This window comes from Leopardus geoffroyi, chromosome E1 (assembly GCF_018350155.1).
Source record: "Leopardus geoffroyi isolate Oge1 chromosome E1, O.geoffroyi_Oge1_pat1.0, whole genome shotgun sequence".
Taxonomy (NCBI): domain Eukaryota; kingdom Metazoa; phylum Chordata; class Mammalia; order Carnivora; family Felidae; genus Leopardus; species Leopardus geoffroyi.
In genome coordinates, this window is record NC_059330.1 from 57,359,428 (window position 1) to 57,385,034 (window position 25,607).

Genomic DNA, 25,607 nt, shown 5'->3' on the forward strand with positions numbered 1-25,607 from the left:
CGTGAGTCTCCCTCCGGAAGCGAAGGGCAAAGGAGAACCGGGAAGGCTGGGACGGCCTCGGTGTGGGATCGCGTGTGGCTAATATTCCCGTTAAATAAATACATTTTGCTAATTGGATTACTCAGACAGTATAATATACTACTGGATTTCCAACACGATGCTAATAAATTGTGTGAAGAACTTAATCATGTTAGCATCCCGAAAGCTTGTAAGAGATGAAATTAGAGAATCAGGCAAAGTTGACATCCAGGGCTTTGGTGAGGCTTTCACGCCCGCAGAGTTTCCAGGAGCTTTCCTGCGCAGGTGCCCTGGGTGCGGAGAGGGGGGAGGGGAGAAGGGGCACTCGGCCAGAACGTGAGAGCTGCTGTACCCCCTGGTCCTGGGATGGATCCGGGGGCTGGAGGTGGTGGAGGGAGGGGAGGAAGGTTCCTTGGTGGATAAAGGCCGCCCCCACCCACCTTGCATCAGCCCTCACACTCCGCCTTCATCCACCAGAAGTCCATGGTGAGGGCAGGACAGGGCCAGGGGGCTGTGGTTCCCCTTAAGGGTCCACACAAATGGACGACAGCACCCAGAGCCCGGCAGCCACCTCCCTGCCCTCTGCCTGTCCTTTCCGCGGAGACTTGTCTCCTCCAGATGCCTTTCAAGATGTTTCCACCCACAGAGACCCCGGGCCGCGGCAGCCACAGAGAGGTTGTGACAAGGGGCCTTCGGTTTCGAGCCAGGTGGCTGAGACTAGACCCTCTCCTCTGCGTTGACCCCCCTCCCGGGGGCTCCAGAGAGAGATGCGCCCTCTTTCCCTCTCCTATCCGGAAACAGGGTAGTCGGTGTTGAATTAACATTGGTAACAGACTTGCCCGGTGGAGACCAGAATCTGAGCGCTCTTGACCTCTGCATCGCTAACCTGACCCCGCCCCCTCCTCCGTCCACCAGGAGGGGCTGAGGCAGGGGACTTCTGCTGGAGACACAACAAAATCTGCCATCCCACCAAGCGCACAAAGGTCAAAGGACGAGGCAGACCCTCCAGGGACACGTGGGTGGCTCAGTGGGCGAAGCGTCTGACTCTTGATCTCAGGGTGGTGAGTTCAAGTCCGGTGTCCAGCTCCCCACTGGGCATGAAGCCTCCCCGAAAAAAAAAAAAAGGCAGATCTATCGCACACACACAGGCGCGCGTGTTCACGCGATTGTGGGCACACACGGGCCTGAAAGCAGCCCACAAAGAGGGCCATCTCTTTGATGACCAGAACCTCATCAGAATAATAGCCGGTTTCCGTGGCAGCCCTCGCGGGTATTACGGCAAATGTCTCCCTAACTCTTCGGGTCCAAGAGCAACAGTTTCCACGATCCTAATTAGCGTAGCAAAATCCAGTTAAGCAGGGAGAACGAAAGGACCCTCCTCTTGCTTGATTAGCCAAAAAACAGTTTCTGCAGCAGGCAGTTCCAGAAGTCCAAAGAAGGCCACGATGAGGGATGCCCGCCCCGCGCGGCGAGGAGCGCCCGCCTGCCTCCACACCCTCCCCACGGCGCCCCTCGCCCAAGCAACCCACTTCCCACTCCCACGCATGCCCGCAGCCACACGCATCTCACCCACGAGCTCACAGACCCACCCACCCACCCATTCGTGCAGCAAGACTCAGCCCACGCAGCGGGCTCTCTGCTCTGCGCCCCACCCCGCGTAAGTCTTGCTCGGTTTATTCAACACACGCGTGACGCTGGCCTTCCGTGTGCCTCTGCTAACCGGTAAGCGTGTAAGACCGGAACGAGGCAGCCCCGTCTTCAAGAATGTTACGTCCAGGATGCAGCGGCCACGTCCTAGGAGGCAGAGCCCGCGAATGGTTCGGAGGGTGCCCGTCTCTTCTGTGGGGCAGGTGGGCACCACGCGTACGTAGGCGCCGGGAGATAAAGTCCCCGCGAGAGAGACATGAGGGGGACACTCGGCAGGACGGGGGCATCAAGTCAGGGACGACGCGGCAGGAGGTGGGGCTGAGCCTTTGCGGCCGGCCGGAAGGAACCGGGGAGGACACCGCGGTCCTCTCCAGGTGAGGGTGGCGGGCAAAGACCGGGACCCAGGTCCAGACGGGAAGTGAGGGGCAGAGAACCTGACTACTTGGACACGAGGAGGGAAGGGTGGCTCGGGAGGGGAGGACCACAGTGACGGGATGGCTTGAGGCCATCTGACGGGGCAGCCCTGGGAAGAAACAGCCTCTCACATAACTCGCGCGTGTGGGTCACGGCCTCCTGCACCGCGTGTCTATTCAGAGCTATGCCCCCGTCTGTGCCAGCTACGGGGGGTGGGGGGTGGCTGGGAAAGAGGCACACACAACCCCCACCGCTGGCAGACAGACGCAAAGGCACACGCGCCGGGATTCACGGGAACCGGGATGAGAAACCCATCGCCACGAGCTGAGTGACCTCCCCCATCTCCGCCTGGGGAACAGGTGTCCGGGCTGAAAGGCAGCCTTAGCCACCGGTTCTGAGGTTCCACCGCCAAACCCCCTCCGCGTCTGGCCCACGTCTGTGCGCGTCCTCGCAAGTGGATCTTACGGGGTGTCCAGGGGAAGCGGGGACAACCAGGCATCGTCTCCCCCCTCCCAAGAGCCCGTGAACCCCGCACGCGGAACCCCTGCGCTCCTCTGCCCCTTTGCCGCGCAGCTCGGCGCTGTTCCTGGTCACGCGGTCCTGGCGGGGTGCGGACAGGCTTTGTCTCTGGACCTTCAGAGGGCGTGGTCTCACTCGGTGCTCCTGCCTGAAGAACAGAGCTCACCGGGAGCAAGTCACACAATTCGCTTCCAACGCGAAAGTTGGGACTTGACGTGTTCCTGGGCCCTTCACGTCCTACGCCTTTCTCGGCACCTCACACGAGGCTCTCGGGTGCACGCTGAATGCATCAGTGAGTGAATGAACGAATGAATGAACCAAGCAGTCCCCTGCCTCCGCCTCTCCTCCTGGGTGGAAGGCGTACTCAGCACTTTCTCATTAATAAGCATTTCCAGGGGCGCCTGGGTGGCTCAGTTGGTTGAGCGTCTGACTCTCGGTTGCGGCTCAGGTCGTGGTCTCACGGTTCGTGGGTTCGAGCCCCACATCGGGCTCTGTGCTGACAGTGTGGAGCCTGCTTGGGATTCTCTCTCTCCCTCTCTCTCTCTGCCCCTCCTCTCCCACTCTCTCTCTTTCAATAATAATAATAATAATAAGCATTTCCAGGTCCATCATCACATTTGCACCTTGCGAGCACGGTCATGTGTTTCCAGTCTAGAACAAGGACGTGTAAAAGCCTAGTTTCCTTGGACTCCTTCATGCTTCCTTCTTCCTGGTCACTTCTGTGTCTCTCCTTTGAAATTTCCATTCTTGACGTGACCTTCTGATGATGTCTTTGTGGAGTGGGCAAGGCCGAGGGAACCACAAAGCCATTGAAATGCCACGTCTTTCTCCACCTGCACTCCAGCTCTTGGATGGCAGGGTAGGACCGGGGAGGGACAGGAGGAGGGAGCCTGCCAGCTCAGCGGGGTCTCTTGGTCTCCACTCCGCCCAAGCCTGGGCGGCTCAGCCAGGGCAGAAGGAACCCAGGGGTAAGTGGAGAGGGGTCTCGGTGACAGAGATACCAGGCAGTGATGTTATTCGCTGCGACGGGAGGTAAGACAATAATGGAGAGATTTCCGCCCCGGGCTGCAGGTTGGAATCTACAATCACTAAGAAGGGAGAGGAAAGGAAGGGAGGCAGACGTGTCTGGGAGGAGAGGAGCGTTCCCGGGACCGGTAGCAGTGTGTGTAAAGCTCAGAGAGCAGAGAAAGCTCGGAGAAATCCAGGGTGGGCCAGAGTAGAGGACAAGCAGCCCGAGGCAGTGGAGAGCTGGCAGGGGCCGAGACAACAGCCGGCTTCTACGCGCACACCAGCTCCGACGCTTGAACCGCCGGGAATTTTGTGCACTGGTGGTTAAACCCAGCCATTTTTAAAAATTTTAAGTATATAGGGGCGCCTGGGTGTCCCAGTTGGTGAAGCGTCCGGCTCTTGACTTCAGCTCAGGTCATGATCTCACAGTTCGTGCATTCGAGCCCTACCTCGGGCTCTGTGCCGACAGCTGTGAGCCTGCTTGAGATTCTCTCTGTCTCTCACTCTCCCTCTCTCTGTCTCTCTGTCTCTGCCCCTCCTCCGCTCATGCTCCCTCTCAAAATAAATAAACACACATTAACAAATGTAATCACATAAACTTACAATTAAATAAAATGTGTTGAAATCAATGGTCATAAAAACTCCGAACTCCCCCACTTACTAATTATTTGGCTACATTTTTATTATTAGCTACGCCCTAATATTTCTTTTTTCTTATTCGTATTTCTTGCATCTGTACGGTGGAAATATTAAATAATGGTGAGCACCACACCTTTCTTTCCACTCCACGCTCAGTGACGTCATGCCCTCAGTTCGAAATTGGTTGCGAGGAGAGGATGTTCACCGCGGAAATTGGCAAACTCCTCAAGTCAGGGCTTGATGTACGCGGTGTTCCTGATTGCCTAGACTCGAGAAAGCCGTCGAGAGAACGTTGATCAGACGATTCAACTTTAAACGGGTTTCCTGCCATTACGTTGTGAACGTCACCAAAAAAAGATTGTCCGGGGGGTGGGGTGCGGTTGGACCACAAGTACAGATATAAGGAGCTCAGCAAAAATCAGCACAAAGCATTCCGAGCATCACTGGGCTGGATGAAATTTGCAACAAGGAATATCGCAGAGCTTATTATCGTCTGTAAATTTGTGCCTCGCACAAACTTAGAATTCTTCTCAGTAAAACTTATAATAAACATGTACACACACGCACACACATTGGTTTTTCGGAGAACAGGTTGTCAGGCATTCGTCAGCACACCGCAGTCCGGGAACCGCGTTAGGAGTAGAGGGTTTGCGCTGGATTAAGAGGCTATCGCTGAAGGGGCGCCTGGGTGGCTCAGTCGGTGAGCCTGCTTTAAAAAAAGAAAAAATTATCCATTTTTTGAGACAGTGAGCGTGAACAGGGGAGGGGCAGAGAGAGAGGGAGGCACAGAATCCCAAGCAACTCCAGGCAGGCTCCAAGCTGTCAGCACTGAGCCCGACGCGGGGCTCGAACCCATGAACCGCGAGATCGTGACCTGAGCCGAAGTCAGACGCTCAACCGACGGAGCCCCCCAGGAGCCCCCAGAATGTGATTTTTAATGCTCTTCTGTCCCCAGACCCCGCCGTCTTCCGCAGCGGCCGATGTTCAGAAGAAGCTTCTTTGCCCGGTGGCGACTCACAGGCCGCGGGGCCTCGCGCCCTGTGCCCGCCGCCACAGCGAGAGGCCGGCAGCCAATTTAGCGCATTGTCCGAAGCCCCTGCGTGGTGCCACTGCCATGCTCCTTCGAGCCTTTCAGCAGAGAATCCGCGCCCTCGGCCCCTCTGAAGTGGGTGGATCAGATGGCTGATCCGCCGAGGAATCGCGCTCTACAAGGTTAAGCGTGTTTGCCCAAGAAATACGGATAATGCTCTCATCGTGTGTGACCTTTACTGTATGTGGAACACTGTCCGTGACAAAAATGCCGTCTTTTAAATGGTTTTCACACCAGGGTATCCGGCCGTTAATCATGGTGCGTGCGAGTGCCCGTGGCTGCCTAGGAAATCCTGGAGCCTGCCTCCGATGCCGGGCCTTCGCTCCATTATCGCGGCCACGGCCCCGTGGCGTCCTGGGCCGCGAGGACTCCCCGAGGGCGCGTTCTCCACGTCCCCGGTGGCAGCGACTTCGGGCCCCCAGAGCTGGCGAAGACCTCGTTCTTGGTGCCTCTGCTGAGGCTGTGTCGAGCGTCAACAGCATCTGTGATGCTGCCTGTTCCTCCCTCTCCTGCTGGAAGCCTGGGTATTGTTCAGGGCTTGGGGTGGGAGGGAGGCTGGCCGGCTCCTGCCTCCCCCCTGCACGCCTAATTGGAGGAAGGGCCAGCTACAGAATTCAGGATATTCGCTTCCACAAAGACATCCTCTGATGTCAGCCGGGAACATCTGCGTGGTCCAATTAGGTCGCCACCAGCCACACGTGGCTCGCAGGCCCTCGGAACAAAGCTTCTCCTAATGACGGGGGCTGTGATGGGACACACGGGCCGATTTCAAAGCCTGGTACCAATAACACATGCAAAATATGTTCTTAGGGCCTTTGCAAGCTGATGCCACGTCGACGTGCCGATGTTTCGGATACGTTGGGTGAAATAAAGCATAGTATCAGATTTAATTGCACCTCTTTCTTTTTGCGTGTTGAACGTGGCTACTCGAACGTTTAAAACCCCAGACGTGGCTCGCGTTCTACTGCTGTCGGGCGCACAGCTATGGGCCAAACCCAGGCTCCAGGCAGAGACCTGGCCTGGGTGTGGGGAAGACAGATGGGGAACAGAAGAGAGGGCCAGCCCCCCGCCGCCCCGCTGAGTTCTCCTTTGGAAGGGACCGGAGATGACCTCGGCAGGGAGCAGACAGTGGGTGTCCACCCCGAGCAGCCAGCAGCGCCCCCCTGGGAGATGTTCAGCTCTCCCCTGCCTGGCATTTTGATGCCTGTCCTGGGCCAGTTCTTAACATGACCAGGAGACGAACACTCAGCTGCTGGACGACCGAGACGAGGAGCTTCCTGACGCGTCCTGGATGTTTCCCAGGCCACATCCAACTATATCCCAGTTTCCATCAGCGTCCAAAAAAGGACTTGGGGTCCCCGCCCTGTGACCATGACAGCGTTTCTCCACCGGGGTCACGCTGGGGCCGACTCATGCCCAAACGGAGGGGAAGCGCCTTCCAGGGCCAAGGGCTGCTGGGCTTGCCCGTGGTGGGGGGGCCTGCTGTCCGCTCTCTCCGAGGGATTTGCCTGGCAGGCTTTTTGGAGCGTCCCCGATTGCCAGACTTTCTGCGCGCTGAGGGTTCAGACACGGAGATGCCCACCCCGCCCCAGCAGGGCATGTTAACTGGTCATTGCAAACACGGGGGTGCGTGACAGGAGGCCCATGAGCTACCTGGGGGTATTTAGCCCCACCTGAGGATCTTTGAAAAGACCAATTACAAGCGCACAGGAAGGTAGGGGCGGGAAGGACATTCTGGGCCAGGGCGTTCTGGGAGCCCATCTCGGAGGAATGTGGCAAAGTTAACTGTGGGGAGTACGAGCGGGGCGGCCGGGGGACCCCGGGAAGTTTGGCTTCAGTGGACTAGAACGGTCAAGGCAGGGAGTGACAGGAGACAAAGCTGGAAGAGATGGGGGTTGGGACGCAGGGGCAGGGGGACCTTGAACGCCACACCCAGGGATCCACCTTTCCCCTGGAGGCAATGAGGCAGCACTGAGGGTCTCCGAGCTGGGGCAGAGGAGGCCAGATTTAGAATTTTCCATGAACCGTTCTGGTGGCAGGCGCTTGGAGTTGAATTAACACCAAAGGGACAACATAGGTGCCTGAACTCGGACACTGGAGTTAGGAATTAGGAATAGAGAAGAGGCAAAGGTCCAAGAAATATTTAAAAGATGTAATCGATGTAAAAAAATAAAATAAAATAAAAAGGGTTGGGGGGGGCGCCTGAGTGGCTCAGTCGGTTAAGCGTCTGACTTCGGCTCAGGTCATGATCTCACTGTTTGTGGGTTTGAGCCCCGCGTCGGGCTCTGTGCTGACAGCTCGGAGCCTGAAGCCTGCTTCGGATTCTGTGTCTCCTTCTCTCTCTGCCCTTCCCCCATTTGTACTCTGTCTCTCAAAAATAAATAAATGTAAAAAAAAAATTTTTTTTTCAAGATGTAATTGGTCAGACTTGATGTCAGATTCAACGTGGGGGTCAAAGGAGATCACCTTGGGGGCGCTGTGCGTCTCCTAGAGGTTGGCTCTGGTTTCCAAACATGAGAAAAGCAGAGTCAAGCCTCCAATAAAACCCGGAGGCAGAAACCACGTCCGCCAATGATGCGTCCCGGGCTCGAACCGCCTCGCAGCCACCCACCGGCCACCTGCTGACCTCTGGCTGGCGGTCAGGCGGCCCAGGGCACAGGGGTGACTCTGGGGCTGCCCACAGCAGCAGGTCAAACCCAGCTAAGTACCTAAATAAAGATGTGATTTTAATGATGATTGAGTTGAAGCACCTCATTAATTTCATGTGCGGGGTGGGGACCGCCGGATCGCACTTCCCGAAACTCACTGTTTGCCTGGCCCCGAGACATCCCCGTGCGACGTCTGGTTGGGTCTAATTTAAGTATGTAAATTTAATGGTTCAGTAAGTAAAGTTGCCTTTATTGTTTGGAATGGTTTGTGCTATAATTTATGGGCTCGGCTGGTTCATTTGATGGGTCTCTCTGATGGAGAAGGTGATGGCCCAGGAGCAGCTATTATTACAAAGAACTCAGGGCAAGTGCGGAGAAAAATTCAGCCCCGCAGTCCGGAACGTCATAGTCCCAGCCTGCTGGAGCAGACCGGTGGCCAGCCAGGCACCAGCACGGGCACTCTGGCCTGGGAGAGGCCAGCTGCGAACAGCCAGGGCGGGTGCGGCCTTGGACCCTCCGGAGGGCCAGCGGGCAGGAGCCTGGATTCCTGGGTTTTAAGAGGCATTCAAAGCGGGAGCTCTCAGAACGGGCAAGAGTCTACACATTTTAGAGTCCCTCCACGCACTTCCTGACCCGACCCTACGCGCGATTTCTCTCCTCCTCCAAACACACACCGCACGCCTTGCCTGCTGGCCAGGGGGCGATGGTGAGGGGTGGGGGCCGGCAGGGCTGAGAGATGACGGGCTGGTGGGCAGGGCAAGGGGCAGCCCCAGGGCGGAGGTCAGCCGGAGCCCCAGGAGCACCTGTTTCTGTCTCCCTGGGAAAGATGCCAACACACAGCGATGGGACGACGGGGTCTGGGAGGCAGGGGCTCCAAGTTCTCCCGCACTCGAGGATTTAGGCGGGAAGGCAGCGCAGGTAGAAACTTGATCTTCCTTCTGTTTGCCCAAGATAATTGGTGAGTTGGCCCGAGCACTCCCCAGCCCGATGGCAAGGAAAGGGTGAGCAGGGGACTACGGGCCAACGTGGGCCGCCCATCAGTTCCACCATCCTCCCTGCCCTCTGACCTCTTTCTACCTCCCCCCCCCCCGCCCCCGTCCTCTTGGAGAGCCCCACCCCCCAAGAAGCCAGTACTGAGAACCGGGTCCAGAGAAAACCACTTGTTTCTCTGCTTCCATTGTGTTGCTCTGGTCCTGGGTAAACTGAGTTCTCACGGGAAGAAAATCTGGTAAAACCTGGAGTCAGGGGAGCCTGCTAAGAGGGTAAGTTCTGGAAGCCCTATTAAAGATTTGATCTTTAGGGTGTGAGGCTCTGAGGACGCGGCTCATGACATGTGACGGTGGGTCCCACCTCCCGAAGGAAGGGTGGATGGTGAGAGGGGCCGAGAACACGTGGCCCTCCCAGCCATCAGCTCCAGCTGGCAGCTGCCCATTCCAGAAGAGGCTACTGAGGACCCTGCTGAACTGAGCACCCTCTCCCTCATCGGGGTTCATCCCACCCTCTCCCTCGAGATGGTCCTTATCAGGGTAGAGATAAATAACCATGGCCACCTCTCAATTTTCCACGGCTGATTATCCACTTTGTGGATTATCTAAAGCCAATTTTTTGCTTCTAGACCAGCATTATCGCACCCACCGGCCCTCCCCGCCCCACCTGAGGGGGAAATACTCAAAGGGGAAGTCTGCTCATCTGCGACTCAGCCTCGGAGAAAGAAAAAAAAAAAAAAGGCATTTCGGAGAGGGACCCAAACCACAGCGGCGGAACATGGGTGCTGTCCCCACGAGATAAACACCTGGGATTTCCTCATGCGCCTTGCTGATCCCCGTTAACAGGATAAGAACAGCGTGCTAAAATGAAGCTGCCTTCATATCTGCTTCCCCTTCGCTTCTCCCCTTGGGGAGACAGCCCCCCAAAACAGACTGATGATTGCAAACTGCTTCTGTCCGTGTTCACAACCACGAGGACCTGCTCGTGTCCACTGCGGGACCGAGCCCGTTCAGGAGGTGGAAATCTATGGAGACAGAAAGACAGAACCCACACATTGTGGCTGGATCCCCAGGGAGGGGACTCCGAGGCCAGGAAAGGACAGCAAGTCACTTAATCAAGAGGGGAGGGCAGAGGGTAGCAGTGGGGAACGAGGACCGGAGGGAGCCTATGGAAATACCTCATTCATACGATTGTCACGATGGTCACCGAGGGCGAACAGAGCTCCAGCAGCAAGTTCCGGGAGACAGAGAGACCCATCCTGGAGCCCTAGAGGTTATCCACCAACAACCTGCACACCCTTGGTGGAGGGCTGCTTCCGGGGCATCAGTCCTCAGCACTTCTGGTCGATGCCTCTACCTAGAAGGATCCTGACTCAGGCAGCGAGTCCGGGCATAAGAGCAAACAGAGGTCAATGTCAAGGGGCTCTGAGTGGGGCATCAACAGGGTCTGCTACACCATTTTAATAGGAAATTATTTCCCAAGGCCACGCAGCTAATGGCAGACGGAGAGCCTTCTCCAAAGCCCAGCGCCACCCCCGCCCCCCACACCATGAGGATCCCCTGCCTGGCAGTGTCCCCGGTGGGCCCGCTTCTGTGGGCTCCCCACGACACGCAGCTCCCGGGTCAGAGGGCACAGCAGCATTCCTGCTGACTCTCCCGCTGCTCCGTCACCCCTCGTGGCGCCAAGGGATGACATCACAGCACCAAGGTCGAAGGCCAGAGACATGGAGAGAGGTTGACCTTGAAAATACTGGTTTTTTCCATTGACACAACGAAGGCCGGCTGGAAGAAACATTCTGGAGAACTGGAGCCCTCACACCTGCTGCCGGGGACTGAAAAGGGGGTACGGCCGCTGGCGAAACCAGTTGAAAAGAATTGAAAACGGGTGTTCACAGCAGCACCATGGACAACGGCCAAAGATGGAAACGCCCCAAAGGTCCATCCACGAAAGAATGGATAAGCAGAGTACGGCCAGTCCACACACTGGAGTGTTGTTTCGGCCACGGAGAAGAGCGGAGCTCTGGTCCCTGCGGCCACATGGATGGACCTTGGCTCCATTATGGGCAGTAATGGCCCCTGTTGTACGACCCCATTTGCGTAAAGTGTCTAGAGCGGGAGAAATCTATGGAGACAGAAGGCAGATTCCTGGTTGCCGGGGCTGGAGGGGGACCCCTTTATCGCGGGGTTTCCTCTTCGGGGGGTGAAAACGTTTGGGACCTAGGCAGGGGTGATGGCGGTGCAACATCATGAGCGTACTAAATACCACTGCACGGTATTTTTTTTTTTTTTTCAACGTTTATTTATTTTTGGGACAGAGAGAGACAGAGCATGAACGGGGGAGGGGCAGAGAGAGAGGGAGACACAGCATCGGAAACAGGCTCCGGGCTCCGAGCCATCAGCCCAGAGCCCGACGCGGGGCTCGAACTCACGGACCGCGAGATCGTGACCTGGCTGAAGTCGGACGCTCAACCGACTGCGCCACCCAGGCGCCCCCACTGCACGGTATTTTAAATCGTCAACGTGGTAATTTTGCGTAATGGGTCTTTTACCGCAATAAAAAAAAAAAAAAAAAATAGCCACCCACCCCAGAAGAAGGCAGAGGTGGCAGTGAGATTATAAACATTTACTGCACGTAATTCAGAATGAGAAACCGATTCTTTTTCACACCCGGAACGGAGCCCGGGGACAAACCCAAACCAATAATAATAAAATAATAAGACCTAACAGCTGTGGGAATAAAATCGTCTCTTTGGCTCACATGTGGATAATCGAGAGTTAACTCTTAATAAAATAAAACGCAGCAGCAGTGGGAATGAAGATTATCTCCTTAGCCAACTGCCAGAGACCATATTCATAAAATAATGAATCATAAAATTATTTCCTTCATTTTATTGTACGAGACGTAATTGTAGCTGGGCTGTTCCCCAACTTCCAGGGGAAGGTGACTGCCAATCAAGATGAAAAGTGTCATAATTTAAGTCTGTCCCAGCCTGACGGGAAGGTCCATATGGGTCTCTAAGCGCGGCGCGTGGTGGCAGGCACGTGGAACCGTGATTGACATAGTCACCGGCAGACCAGCCTCCTCCTGGACCTTCGGGGACCACGTGGACCGGATGGTCCCTTGGACGAGTCCTGGAAAAAGATGAAAGAAAAGAGCAGCGTCCCCACCCAGCGAACCTTGGGGGGAGAGATTACAGTGACAGCACATGGGAAAATAATTGATTTCCCCTTTCCTCCCCTGCGGCTGCCTAAAGCTGGAACCTTTGGAGCAAATAATACAGCCTGGAAGTCTGGGGGTCAGTTGCATCCGGCTTTGCCATCGCTGCATTGCTGTGGTTGCGTTTTGTTTCTTGTTTTGGTTTTTTTGTTTGTCTGTTTCGTCTGATATCGGGAAGTTTGTTTGGTTTTGCAAGGATGCTTACAGGGGACCAGGCATTAAAGGGGGAACCTATACTCAGCCGGGGCTCGAGGATGTACTGCCAGAAGGCAATGCGACTTCAGCCAGAGGCAACCCCGGGCGAGAGAGATCCTCGAAGCAGGACGTCCCCGGTACGTCCAGTGTCCCGCGTTGCAGACAGAGCCTCCCCGGAGACTCCCCCAGACATCCCCGTGCAAGACGGGGCAACCCTCCTTCGCCCCTTCCTGGATCCCTCGTGTGGAGGCTTACTCTTCTCAGAACGAACAGAACCCGTCCGGCAAGGCACGCACAAGCAAGCAGCCTGTCTCGTCCCCACTCCCTCAGGTCCTCTGGCCCCGGGAGGCCGGCCGAGTTTCTCCTGGGAAATCAGAATATTGGGGAGGCTGCGGGAATTTCCGAGGACAACAGCAGAAGGTTGCAGACAGCGCATGCCCACCACCCACACCCTCACACACACACACACGCACACACACTCTCTCCAGCCCTCTCTACTCTCAGGAGCCCCCACACACCTCATTGGCATCCAGTCCCATTAACTGATTGCTTCTCCCGCTGTAATATTCTGGGCTGTTTCAGCAAACCTCCTTCTTTTGTTTCTGCTTCCCCGCTGTCCTTTGGAGAGAGGCCGGTGTTGATTAATATTAACGCTCTGCCCGAACCTCTTTCCCCTTCTCGGCAGAGGCATGGATCAATTGGCATAAAGCAAGGATGGGCATCACTATGGAGGGTGGAAGGAGCAGATGCTGGGGTCTTTGGGTGGCCGAGATTTGACATCTTTTTTCTCCCGCGAACCTCCCGCTTCGCCTGCCCAGACCGGGCTTCAAGCGAGCGGCTGGAGGGGCTTTGCTGCTAGGATGCACTGCTCTGTGCCCAAAGCCACCGAATTACCTCTGAAACAATATGATGATCAGCTGGGCAGGGCAGGGGCGCCAGCCTGGGGTGGCGGCAGGCCCCGGGGTCCCCTGCCTGCTCTCCCTCCCCTCCCCCTCCACTCCTCCCCTCTCTCCTCCCTCCGCCCCACCCCTCCTTTCCTCTCCCCAGATCTGCTGTAGCTGACATTTTCCATGTGACAGGTTCTGTTTTCCCTGCCTCCGGTTGCCAAGGGAACAAGCACAGAGGACCGCAGCCAGGGAGCCGTTAGCGGCCTTTTTAAGGGGCCCTGGACATAAACAGCACTTCCCATCATGGGAGCCGGGCACAGAGGTTTCAAAAAACAAAACAATGCAGAAGAGGGGGCTAAAGTAGAAAAAAAGAAGTCGGGGGGAAGGGTCCCCCCCCCCACCACCGGGTTAATGGGAGAGTGAAGGATGGAAGACAGATCCCAGAGAGAGGTACAGTCTTCTGGACAAAACCAGCCACCTTCCGGAAAGGTCTGCTGCTCTCCTTGATGTGCAGAAAAGCAGACACCTGGCCCCCAGCCCTGACGTCTTCACTGAGACCAGAAACCTACCTGGGACTGTGGCTCCCATGAGCTGTGGGGGCGGGGGTGGAAATCCTCGGGCTGAAAAGATGCTTTTCCGGAGGCAGGAGGGGCCATGCAGACCTAGCCTCGGAGGAAGGTTAGGGGTTCTTGCTTCTCAGGGCACCCTTGGTCCTGCATAAACGGGGGTAGAGGGGCAGGCGTTTGGGAGAAAATGGCCAAAGAGCAAGGTGGCAGAGGGGAGGGCGCCCCCTCTTTCAGGAAGCCAGCTGGGATTGAGTAAGACAGAGACACCTTCTCAAAGCAGCCACTTCCCCAGCCTCGTTGTTGGCACACACGCGTGTGCGTGCGTGTGCGTGCGTGAGCCTAATCATGGAGGTTCGCGTGAGCGAGTCTCGGTGGACCCAGCCCTCTGCAAGCTTGGGGAGAAGACTGTTTATCTGCAGACCGCCCAAGGCAGCGCCCTCTGGTTTCCCTCCAGTGTCTCCTTCCCTTCCGCCCTCACCCCGACGCCAGCACAGGAGTGACGGTTGGCTGCTCTCCACCGGCCTGTACCTCTGTCCACCCAGAAGCCTCTGTCCCACCCACACGCCCCGTTAACCAAGTACTGGCACACGGATAAAGCGAATTTCCCTCCATGATGAATATCTGTTAGTCACTGTTTGTTCTCTGCTCGTCGCTCCTTGTTCCCACGGCATCAAACGTGTATCATCAAACATCTTTCTATCCTGTTTTTAATGATTTCAAATGCCCTCCCCTCTCTGGGTTGCAGGTCCGGACCTTTCCTCCTGGAATGCGCCCTGGTCCTCTACCCTCGGTAGACTCAGACCGGAGCTCGCTGTCTCCCACTCCCTTCCCCGGAAGTCCCTAACTCAAAGCCTCAGGGTGGCCCATCCTCCGCCCCCACCCCCTTAGCTCGAAGGGACTGTCAGCACATCTGTCAACTTTGGATTCTGTCTCTTGGGTGTTTCTGACCCCCTCTCCTATCGCCACCCCTCCTGCTTCTAGCATTTTCCCTGAGTTATGACGGCTGCCCCAGTCGGTGCCTGCCTCACCAGCATCCCGTCTGCTTCCTGTCCACCGAGGCCGCTGCCCACCGGTGGGATCTCTCCTCACACGAACCTGCCCCCACCCCTGGCAATTCGTACTTGAGAGCACGTGATGCAAAATCCTTAGCCAGGCGCTCATCACCCTTTGCTTCTGACCTTGACTCAGCCTCCTGGATCCTTCTCCTGCCTGCGCCCTGGCCCCTCACCCTTTCACACCTCCGTTGTTCCAGCCTGGAAGTTCCCGCCTCCTCCTCCTGGCTCTGCTTAGCAACGCCCACCCTCGGAATGCCACCTCCGACCAGAGTCTCACCTGGCCTCCCAGGTCAAATTGGTACCCGCTCCGTGCTGCCCTCACCTCTTCTGTAGAGCCTCCCCTGAGGTCCGGCCCAGGTTTGTTGTGTCCTCGAAGGGCTGAAGACCATTTGCGGGCTGACAGTTGACCTACACCCAATAGCACAAATGCTATGTGCATAGCAGGTGCATATGCCTGTCCTCTCTTTGTCCCCATGACGGGCCCCTGGAGGGCGAAGACAGACCTCCTTGTAACAGAGAGGCCCCGTGGTAGCATCTTGAACAGCACCCGCACGTGGCACGCCTGTCCACGCGTAGGACAACGTCCCCGCATGACGGACGATCGTCGAGTTGAGAGGCGAGCCTCCTTGGAATGCCGCTGCTGAACATCTTCATGGTGAAATGTTGGAAACATTTTAAAGGGTTCAAAATGGATTCGGCTTTCTTCGTTAACAGCAAGGAGGAGGAGCAGAATAACACGTGGTCCACAGTCCCACAACCCAGATGCCCCTTTCAGATGTTTCTTGAAAAGGAGTCATTCTCCTTAAAAAGCGAACTCACAGCACATGTTGAGAGATGGTCAGTCTCCAGGCGCGGGGGAAGCGGCCCGGGATTGTGTGCCACGTGGCCCAGCGGCGGGCGAACGGACTGAAGCATACGCGAGAGGGGACGCCGGACATGGGCAGCGGTGGCACTGGCCCGAGGGAGGGGTGTCCCCGGAGCCCGAGCCGGCTGGGGGGCGGAAGGAGACAGGTACCAGGCAGGGAGACGGGAGCGCTCAAGTTCCTGCATCTGGGAGCCAAAAAGCTGCTAAGTGCACAGCGTAGTTGGGAAAAATCTCACTTGATCAAGACAAAGGAGGCTGAAAAGAGGCAGCCAGGCGACCCTGAGAGGCTGTGAGTGGCAGGTAAGCCGGGGAGGGCAGGAAACACTTGCGTTGGGCAGAGGGCTCGTGAGGGTTTCAACTTCATGTTGTTATGCTATTTATAAATGTTTTTAAACCTCAGGACCGTCGCAATAGAACCGTTGTGAGATCAGGCACAAGAGGCCGAGGGCCCAAACCAGGTCGGGGACAGGCGTGCCGATGTGAATATGCACACCCGACAGAGGCCAGGTGCAAGGTCGACCCCCGGGACCAGGCGGCTGGGAGGATGTGGGGAGGTGGTGCTGGGACAGCCTGACCACGGTGTGGCTCGCGTTGGAGGAGGCCCTCGAGGACCAGCCACCAGCTCCCGCCTCATCATCTCGCGGGGATTCAGGCCAGGCCTGGCCAAGCGGCGGGCAATCGGCAACTTCTCCTGCGATGCCCGACACTGTTGAATAACAGAGCGAGTGAGTTCTGAGTCGGTGGTTTGGGGGTAACCCGGAGAGTCTCTGGGGCCCCAGCCACCCTTTCCCGGCGGTCTGCTCCTTGGGCAGAGGCTCGCTGCGGGGTCCGGCTCGGATCTGAAGCCCCCCCCCCCCGGGTGTCTGTGATGGGGCATCTCAGCACAAGGTGTGTGTGTGTGTTGGGGGGTCAGGGTTGTCCCGTGGGCCTCCCGAGAATGCGAGGCATCCAGAGAGGGGTGAAACCGTCTGAGCCGATGACGCAGGGATTATGAGGGCCCACCCACCTCTGTGCATGGTTCCGACCCCCAGAAACCTCCTGCTTTCTTTCCAGGAGCAAAGGCAACTGATCCGTCACGAATGACGAGTTCATCCCAGGAAGCCGGGCCGATCCCGGGTCCAGGCGGCCGAACCCCAGGGAGAGGATTACCAGGCGTCTCATATGCGTCACCGCCTTTAATTTGCTGGAGAGCGTTCCCCCCCGCTTTCAGTTTACTTTGTCCTCTCGGCAACCCTGTAAGACATGTGGGGGAACCTGGCTTCACCCTCCCCTTATGTGCGCGATGCTGTCTCCACCCATTACATGCATCGTCAAATGATAATACAGGGAAACTGAGGCCCAGAAACGTTAGAGCAGCTGTCCAAGGGGCCACAGTCAGGCCAGACCCGGTGCCTTGTAACTTCTGAGTTGAGACTCTTCTTGGACAACAGCGCCTCGCGGAAGGGTCCTCAGGGACGGTCATGGCAAAGATGTCGGTGTAGACGCCGACGGTCTGGTCACAGATCTGTGCTTCGTACGCTTACAATGCATGAGGTGGGCGGGGGGTGGGGGGGTGGGGGGGTGCCAGGAACTGACTGACGAGGACCTCAGAAGCCAAGGGCAAAAGTTTCAGCTTTTCCCAAGAGCAGGAGGGCCCCGCCATCTCTCCCGCACGGGGTGGTCGTGGTGAAGAAGCCTGTCATCAGGGTGAACTGGATGCCCGGGAGACCATGCGGCTTTTTCGGGGGCCTGAGGAGTCAACGCGAAGGAAGCCACGCTCTTTGACCTCTGCGGGTGGTACGGGCTTGCCCTGAGCCAGGCCTACGTCCACAATGCCCCGGGCTCCAGACCATGCCAGCCACCCACCAGGACAGGGAGCTCCACTCTGCTGCTCGGGGAAGTCTAAGGATGTCGCCTTCTCTAGGGTGTCTCCATCCACGGAGTGTCTCCATCCACGGAGTGTCCCCTTCCCTGGGACGCCTCCATCCATCCCCGGAGAACCAGGAGACCTTCCTTCTCTTCCCTTTCCTGGATCAAAGAACACTGGCTGGCCGACTCCAGCCCTAGGTACTGGATCCAAATTAATTGCCTTTGTTACTTGAACGGTGCAAGCGTCCCTCCAAATCTTTTCCGCGCAGCAGATTTGCGTATGCTGCTAAAAATACAAACACTGACTCACAGCTTCTGACAATGGAAGAGAGACAGAACTCTGCGTGGCCTCTCTGCTCTTTGGAGTCAGGCCACGGTGCCAGCACGGGCCGAGGGCCTGAGAGCAAGCAGGAGCTCGCACACAGCTACAGAAGGGGCAGAGGGAGAGAGAGAGAGATGTCCAGACGGGACCGAGGGGTCTGGACAGGACCCAGGGCTCCGGGCTGTCAGCCACACCCTCAGGGCACAACTCTGCAGTTGCCAAGAAACCTTTCGCAGCATTTCTTTGAGTCCTTCCTCTGCTCCGCTTTTCGGGGTGTTACCTTGTGAGAGGAGTAGATCTCAGTGCTTATTTATGGTCTTTTCTGCCACTTTCACCACCGTCCAGCTCAGACCAGGCCTTGCAGCCGCCGTGAGAGCCTCCCTGATAACGCCCGGATGTGTCTGAGGGTCCCTGATACACTGGACCCTCCGCGCGGCCCCCGTGGAGAGCGGGCTGCTGGAGAGATCCACAGGGCACCAGCCTCACCCAAGGTGAGCAAGACAGGGCCGTGGCCACCCCTCCTCTCCTGACGCCCCAGCCGGCCTCGAGCCCGGCACCCTGCCCTGGGAACGCCTTGCACCCTTCTGTCTCCACTCTCGCCTCCCCCCCGGGGGCCGAGACGCAGCATCTGGAAGAAATGAGCCTCTGCAATGGGCGACCGGCTCAGGCAACCTGTGCCTCCTCCTCATCTAAATGAGGGCATTAGCAGATGCCCCCAAAGGGGATGTGAGTTAAGGGAACGCAACTACGTAAGACCGCCCGCCCGATGCCCGGCCGGAGAGGCGCGCGTGGTCACGGATTAACGCGCAGCGTTAGTCACTGTGTCCGACCCCGGCTCGGCTCTCCCAACGTGGGACCTCACTTACCCCATCCCCGCCCCACATCTGGGTCTCTGGCCCCTCTCCTTCCTGGGCCCCTCAGGGCTCTGAGTCATGGACAGTTGGCTGAAAAGCCAACTCTGTAAGCCCTCACCCCTGGGAAGCAGCAGCTGAAGAAAAGAAAGCCTTCAAGAGACTTTTCTCGGCAGCCAAGGCCCTGCGATGAATCAGGATTCTTTTCAATCCCTGACTTTATTCCAGGAGACCCCCTCGGGGTGCAGAGCCGGCAGGAGCGGGCAGGCGGAGGACCCAGGGGAAAGGAGCCGGGTCTGTGCTGAGGAATAAGGTGCTACTGGGTCCCCATTGGGCTCTCAAGGGGACCTGTCCTGCTGTGTCTAGAACTGAGGGGCTAGACGTCCCTTCCCATGCATGAGCACCCCCCGCGGAGTCTGTCTCCTCCTTCTCCCTGAGGCGTCCCCCCCCCCCCCAACACTTAGCCTCCCTGAAAATCGTCTACCCAACTGTGGTCGGTGTGGAGCAAGGGACAGGGAAGGAGATTTGGGGTGGGGTGGGGCCCTAAAACAAGAATGTGGCCAGAGGTGGCTGGCCACTCCTCCACCTGGGGCCAGTGCCTCCGTGCCCAGCGCCCCGGGACCCTCCAGCCCTGAACGGCCAGCCGTGAGAGTGTCCGCCCTCAGGGCAGAGCCGGCTGCCAGCTGCCCCCACACCTGCCCCCTCCTTGTTCTCCCCTGCGTGCGGTATCGGCAGAGCGCAGGGCAGCCGGGACGCCCGGCTCCCCGGGACTCTCAGTCGTGGCAGGCGCTTAATGACCAACTGCCCCACCATGCCTCCAAAGCCCTGGAAAGTGCTGGAAGGTAGCTGTTAGCAGCAGACCACATTAAACAGCGAGCCGATCCAACTAGAGACCTGGTTGGGTGTGCTCAGTACGCCCGCCCCCAACGCTGCCACACATGCACCCCCTTTATGGGAGCTGCGCACGGCCACCTTGATCCATAGGCAGCTAATTATCCTGCAGCCGAGCCCTGTGGGGGAGAGGGGAGCGGGAAGCGGGAAGGAAAGCCCGTAATTAAACCTTTGAGTGCAAAGTGTTCTTTCCATGTTGGAGACTGATTGAACCGAAAAGGAGGAGGGTCCTACCAGAAGGTTAATTCCCAAATTGGCCACCTCTGGTTTAACTTGGGAGTTAAGTGGGACTTTTTTTTTTTTTTTTTTTTTAAGATGGTGGACTGTTAGAATTTTATTTTTATCATACTGCCTGCCACAACGTTCCCTCTTCGTGCCCTTCTGGGTCAGGTTGTTGTAATAACGGCTCCAACTTGCTCCTGCCTGCCTCGATCTGTGCCCCTGGGTGGCTCGCTCTGAGCTCAGCCGCCCGGCTGGCTTTGCCAACGAGAGATGTGACGCAGCGCCGACTTGGGAAGCGCCCGTGGCCTTTGGAACCCCGGGACCACCGAGGGAGAAGCCCAGGCTCACCTCCCCGAGGCTGCGAGGCCACGTGGGCCCTCTCGGCCGGGACCCTGAGCCCAGCCAGCCTGCCGCCTGCCTGACCTGCCCGGCTAATCCACAGAAAACCGAGAAGTAACGAACACAGTTCTCAGCCACCCAATCGGGGGGTCATTTATTGTCAGTCACCTAACCTGGAGGTCATTTTATTCTTTTTTTTTTAAGTTTACTTACTTATTTTGAGAGAGAGAGAGAGAGAGAGAGCACGAGCAGGGGAGGGGCAGAGAGAAGGGGAGAGACAGAATCCCAAGCAGGCTCCACACTGTCAGCACAGAGCCTGGACTCGGGGCTCGCTCCCACAAACCACGAGATCGTGACCTGAGCCGAAATCAAGAGTCAGATGCCCAACCGACTGAGCCACCCAGGCGCCCCCATATATAAGATTTTTAAGTGGCCATACACTCTGGCATAGCACTGTCCACGGTATGCCCTCAAGTATACAAAGTTTAAGATTGTTTAGTTCAGTATTGTTTGTCACAGTAAAAGAAATTTTGAGCAACTGACCGTCTGTGCCCAAACCCAAGGCAAACCCAAGTATCCAGTGAACCAAAAGAAAAGACGCGAAAAAAAGGTGTCCTTTTATCAACCAGGTGTCCACGTCCCCACCGCGTCCCCTTTGGGGTCACAGCACGCTTTTCAGAAGGCATCGGGCCACCGGACATTTTATCCTGGGCCACGGGGGCCCACACCCTCCCCCTGAGGACAACGCCCCATCGGGTTACGCTCATTCATCCTGTAGGGGTGCATTCGTACTTCCCACGGGTCGTCACTTGAATTGTATTTTCAGTCACTACTTAAAGCCTTGTTTACAACAGCATTGATTGAAGTCTAGTCCATGAAATGTAAAAGAATTCCTGTTTTTTTAAAACAATATTGCCTTATATCAAATCATACACAAGTGTCTATCAAGGGATTCCCTTACTTAGTTACGATGCATCCATACAGTGGAAAATGATACCGTTTTTTAAAAAAGAACGAGATAGGGCCACCTGGGTGGCTCAGTCGGTTGAGCATCCGTCCGACTCTCGATTTCAGCTCAGGCAGTGATCCCAGGGTCATGGGATCGAGCCCCATATTGGGCTCCATACTGGGCGTGGAACCTGCTTGAGATTCTCTCTCTCTCTCTCTCTCTCTCTCTCTCTCTCTCTCTCACTACTTCTGACCCTCCCCGGCGCTCGCTCATTCCCCATGTAAAATTAAAATGTAAAGAAATAAAGAAATAAAAGGATGTGGGGCTCAAATGACCTGAGCCGAAGTCCCATGCTTAACCGACTGAGCCACCCAGGCGCCTGAAAAGCATCTTTATTTTAGTAGCCTCCACACCCGACATGGGGCTTGAACTCACAACCCTGAGATCGAGAGTCAGATGGTCTACGGACTGAGCCAGCCAGGTGCCCCCGGTAGCCTGTTTCTTGATTTGGGTTCAGGTTACCCCGATAAGATCACTCAGTAAAAATGTATCAAGCTGTGCATTTATGATGTGTGTTATTTTCTGTCTGCTCAGTCTGTACGTACATGAGGCTTTAATAAATGATTCGCGTATGGGGCGCCTGGGTCGCTCAGGTGGTTAAGCATCCGACTCCTGGTTTCGGCTCAGGTCGTGACCTCCCGGTTCATGAGTTCAAGCCCTGCGTGGGGCTCCGAGCTGACAGTGCAGAGCCTGCTTGCGTTTCTCTCTCCCTCTCCCTCTGCCCCTTCCCCACTCGTGCTCTCTCTCCCTCTCTCAAAATAAATAAATAAACTTCCAAATAATTAAACAAATGATCAACGTATAAAAACGAAAGCGAAAGTACAAGGTTTACGAGACAAACGCTAGAGGAAAAGGCAATTTTTAGTGCCAAACACGTAGTAGGTTGCGAATCCTTTTTCAAAGCGTGAGGAACTCCCAGAGGCAAGGCTCCAGATTCCCGACTTTTCTGGCTTTTCTCTAAGCAATGACTCTTGGGTCTTCGTACAATAGACCTAAGTGTTTTTCTAACAAACAAAAGGAATACGTAATTATTATAGCAAGTTTAAGTACAGAGCCTGTTGCCCCCTGGAGAGACCCCACCCGCGCTTCCGGATGCCCTCGCCTGTGCGTGCACACGCACACACGCACACACGCACGCACACACACACACTCACTCATGCCCTTTCAAGCGCTTGGGAGCCCTTCCCGGTTCAAAGGGCAAGCAATGAAAAGCAGAGGATTGACTCTTCTTTACCCAGCTGCCACTTTTATGGCGCCCAGGCCCCTTCGGGTGACAGAGAGAGGCGGGGAGGCCCTGATGAAATCTCACAATGACACTCATTAGAAACAGCAGCCAGGAACCTCCCACTTCTGGAGGCAGCCCCCCTCCTGCCCACCTCTGCGGCAGGGGAGCGGGGGAGCGGCACTAGAAGTCCCCGTGTGGAGGAGGGAGGGAGGGAGGTTAAGGGAAGGTCATCTCTCTCCGTCTCTCCCTGTCTCTGTCTCTCTCGCGCGCTCTCTCTCTCACCCCCACCCCCGCTGATGGGGTAAGGGGAGCGTCTGCGCTCAGGGCAGTTTGGGGTCACAGCCGGCCCGGCGTCTCGCCATACCTCTGGCCTCTCTGCACCACCAGTCCCTTATCCGGTGCCGGCCTCAGTCCCCGCATCTGTGAAATGGGATGTTTACATCATCCGCCTCCAAAGGGCGTTTTCAGAGACTCCCATGGCAGCGCTGGCGGTTTGTAAATTGTCACCGGCTGCGTTGTAAAACATCACGGTGTCGAAAAGCCCAGTTTCTGTTAACGGAGAGAGAGAGACAGAGAGACAGATGACAGATCCCGGGAGCGGTGAGTGTCGCTCAGGACGCGTTCCAGCGTGAAATGATCTCTGTGGCCCGAGGAACAGGAGGGGACAGAGAGAGGGAGGACCCAGAGTCAGGGCGGTGGTGTGGGGGACGGCGGTGGGGGGGGGGGTCTCCAGGCGGCACCCCCTTCCCGCCTGGCCGGCCCAGCAGATCCAGAGCCGGCCCCTCTCCTCCTGCACCCCCTCCAGACGGTTTCCAGGAAGGTCTCGGTTGCCATGGGAACACCCGTCCAATTACTCGGCTTGCAGAAAATCACTTATCAGCCAACTTGGTTGGAACACATCCCTTCTACAGAGCAAAAACCACCTCTTGGGGGTTCACCTCCATCATAACCGGAGCTTTGAGTGCAGAAATGGGAAAGCAGGCAGGGAGACTCAGGCTTCAAGAGAGGGGGTCCTCGGGTCAGAGGCGGGTTCGGGAGGGAAGCGCGCCCCCCGCAACCCCCCCATACACCACAGGTGCCTCCCTCTCATCTGCAGGTCGATGGACCCATTGGAGCCCCGGAAGGGGCCGAGCGATAGCAGGGCGTGGAAGGACCAAGGCTATTCCCTTCCACTCCGTCCACCCTGAGCCAGGCTCTTCTAGACACTGGGCGTGCAAAGATGTCTTTGTTCTTCCCATGGGAGGCTCGGAGACGGGGTGGGGTGGAGACCAGCCAGCGGATCATTAACAGTAGGCGACAGAACGATAGGATACGTAAGAAGTAACCCAAGGAGGCCAGAGACTGAGGGAAGGCGCCTCGGAAGCTGGGTTTTGATGTACGAATAGGAGCCTGCCAAACACACCAGGGACGGAAACGGGCGCTCCGGGCGGAGGAGAAGGTGCTTACGGAGCGGGGTCGTGGGTATGAGAACCACAGGTAGGTGAGCCGTGCCCAGTGCAAAGCCCTGATGGGGAAGGGAGGGAGGTGGGCGGGGCAAGATGGGGAGGGTGCCCTTCAAGGAGGGCGCTCTTGGCCTGTGCGCGGCGGGGGGAGCTCAGTCACGCTGGGACGTGGCAGACGCAGGCGGGATGGAAAGCCAAGCGACCAGCCGGGAGGCACGGCCACCATCAAGGGGAGGTGGGGAGGCCTGAACTGATACCAGTGGCGAAAAGCACAGGGAGAGAATCGCGGGTGTGGGTCACGGGGGTGGGGTGGCGGGACCAGACCTCCGCCCAGTTCTCAGCTCTGGGACGCCCAAGTCCCGAGACAGCCTTAACCAGAATGACGAAGGGCAGGCCTAGAGGGAGGAAACGAGGTCAGGAGGGGTCACGCTGAGGAGGGGCGGGGCTGGGCCGCACAACCCCAGGAGGCCGACCGGTGTCCCCAGCTCTGGAGCCAGACTGCCCAGGTTCCTCAGTGGCCTTAGACAAGTCAGCGACCGGCTCGGGGACTCAGTTTCCTCCTCTGTAAGATGACACCCACCCCACTGAGGTCAGTAGGAAGGGCCCCAGGGGGCAAGCTGATATGCCCTCTTTGTGCCCAGGGCTCCCGGCCGGAACCCTCCACCGCTTCTGCCCGGGCTTCGCCAGGCCAACGTGACCGCGTGGCCCCCTCCGGGGAAACCACCCTTCCCCCACCCCCTCCTCGGCACAACTGAGGCACAGTGGGGTGGTGAGCTGGTTTCACAAGAAAGCAACCAAAGCCGCAACCAGAAACGGGTGGCATACGAGGGGCCTGGGTGGCTCAGCGGGTTAAGCGTCCCACTTCGGCTCGGGTCATGATCTCGCGTGATCTCGCGTGATCTCGCGTGAGTTCGAGCCCCGCGTCGGGCTCTGTGCTGACAGCTCGGAGCCCGGAGCCCGCTTCGGAGTCTGTGTCTCCCTCTCTCTCTGCCCCTCCCCCGCTCATGCTCTGTCTCTCTCTCTCTCTCAAAATAAATAAACAGTTTAAAAAATTTAACCTAAAAAAAAAAAAGAAATGGGTGCGATGAGAAACCGGACGGAAAGTGAAAATACTTTTGGGAATTCCGAGCCCCGTCCAGCTCCACACCAGGCGCACGTCCTCCGGGGGCATCAGGACAGCAGCGAAGTAGGAAGACGATGTCATTGACCCGAGTTGTTGTCTCCTCCAACTCCAGGGGGATGGTGTCAGGAGGTGGGGCCTTTGGGAGGCGGTCAGGTCACGAGGGATCCGTGTCCTTATGCAGAAAGAGCCCCCATTCTGCGACCCGAGGACACAGAGAGGGGATGCCGGCTACGAACCAGGCCAACCACCCTCCGGAACCGTGAGAAATTAATGTCTTTTGCTGTAAGCACGCGGTCTGGGGCGCTCTGTTAGAGTCGCCCAGACAGGCAGGGAGGGCAGACGGGGCCGAGTCCCCTCGGCAGCTCAGTGCCTGCCATCTGACATCTGACCTCCCCCCTGGTGTCTCGTACCCGGCTTCCCTCCTACAGGACTTGCTCCTTCTTCTTTTTTTTTTTTTTTTTATAATGTTTATTTATTTTTGAGAGAGAGACATCTGAGATAGAGCTTGAGCGGGGGGAGGGGCAGAGAGAGAGAGGGAGACGCAGAGTCCGAAGCAGGCTCCAGGCTCCGAGCTGTCAGCA

At 57.1% G+C, this 25,607-nt stretch overlaps 2 long non-coding RNA genes and 1 other non-coding gene across 3 annotated transcripts; 2 read left to right on the forward strand and 1 right to left on the reverse strand.

Moving 5' to 3' along the window:
- Positions 1-2,997: 2,997 nt before the first annotated feature.
- Positions 2,998-3,089, forward strand: TRNAE-CUC. Its single transcript is given in 2 exon segments — positions 2,998-3,034; positions 3,042-3,089. It is a non-coding gene; the product is annotated as a tRNA-Glu (tRNA).
- An 8,754-nt stretch (positions 3,090-11,843) lies between these two features.
- LOC123604619 lies at positions 11,844-13,397 on the reverse strand. Its single transcript, XR_006715385.1, has 4 exons — positions 13,276-13,397; positions 12,900-13,105; positions 12,637-12,770; positions 11,844-12,101 (listed from the first exon to the last, which is right to left on the reverse strand). It is a non-coding gene; the product is annotated as an uncharacterized LOC123604619 (long non-coding RNA).
- Positions 13,398-13,461: 64 nt separating this feature from the next.
- On the forward strand, positions 13,462-14,527 carry LOC123604628. The gene is made up of 2 exons (XR_006715397.1): positions 13,462-13,946; positions 14,289-14,527. It is a non-coding gene; the product is annotated as an uncharacterized LOC123604628 (long non-coding RNA).
- Positions 14,528-25,607: the final 11,080 nt, after the last annotated feature.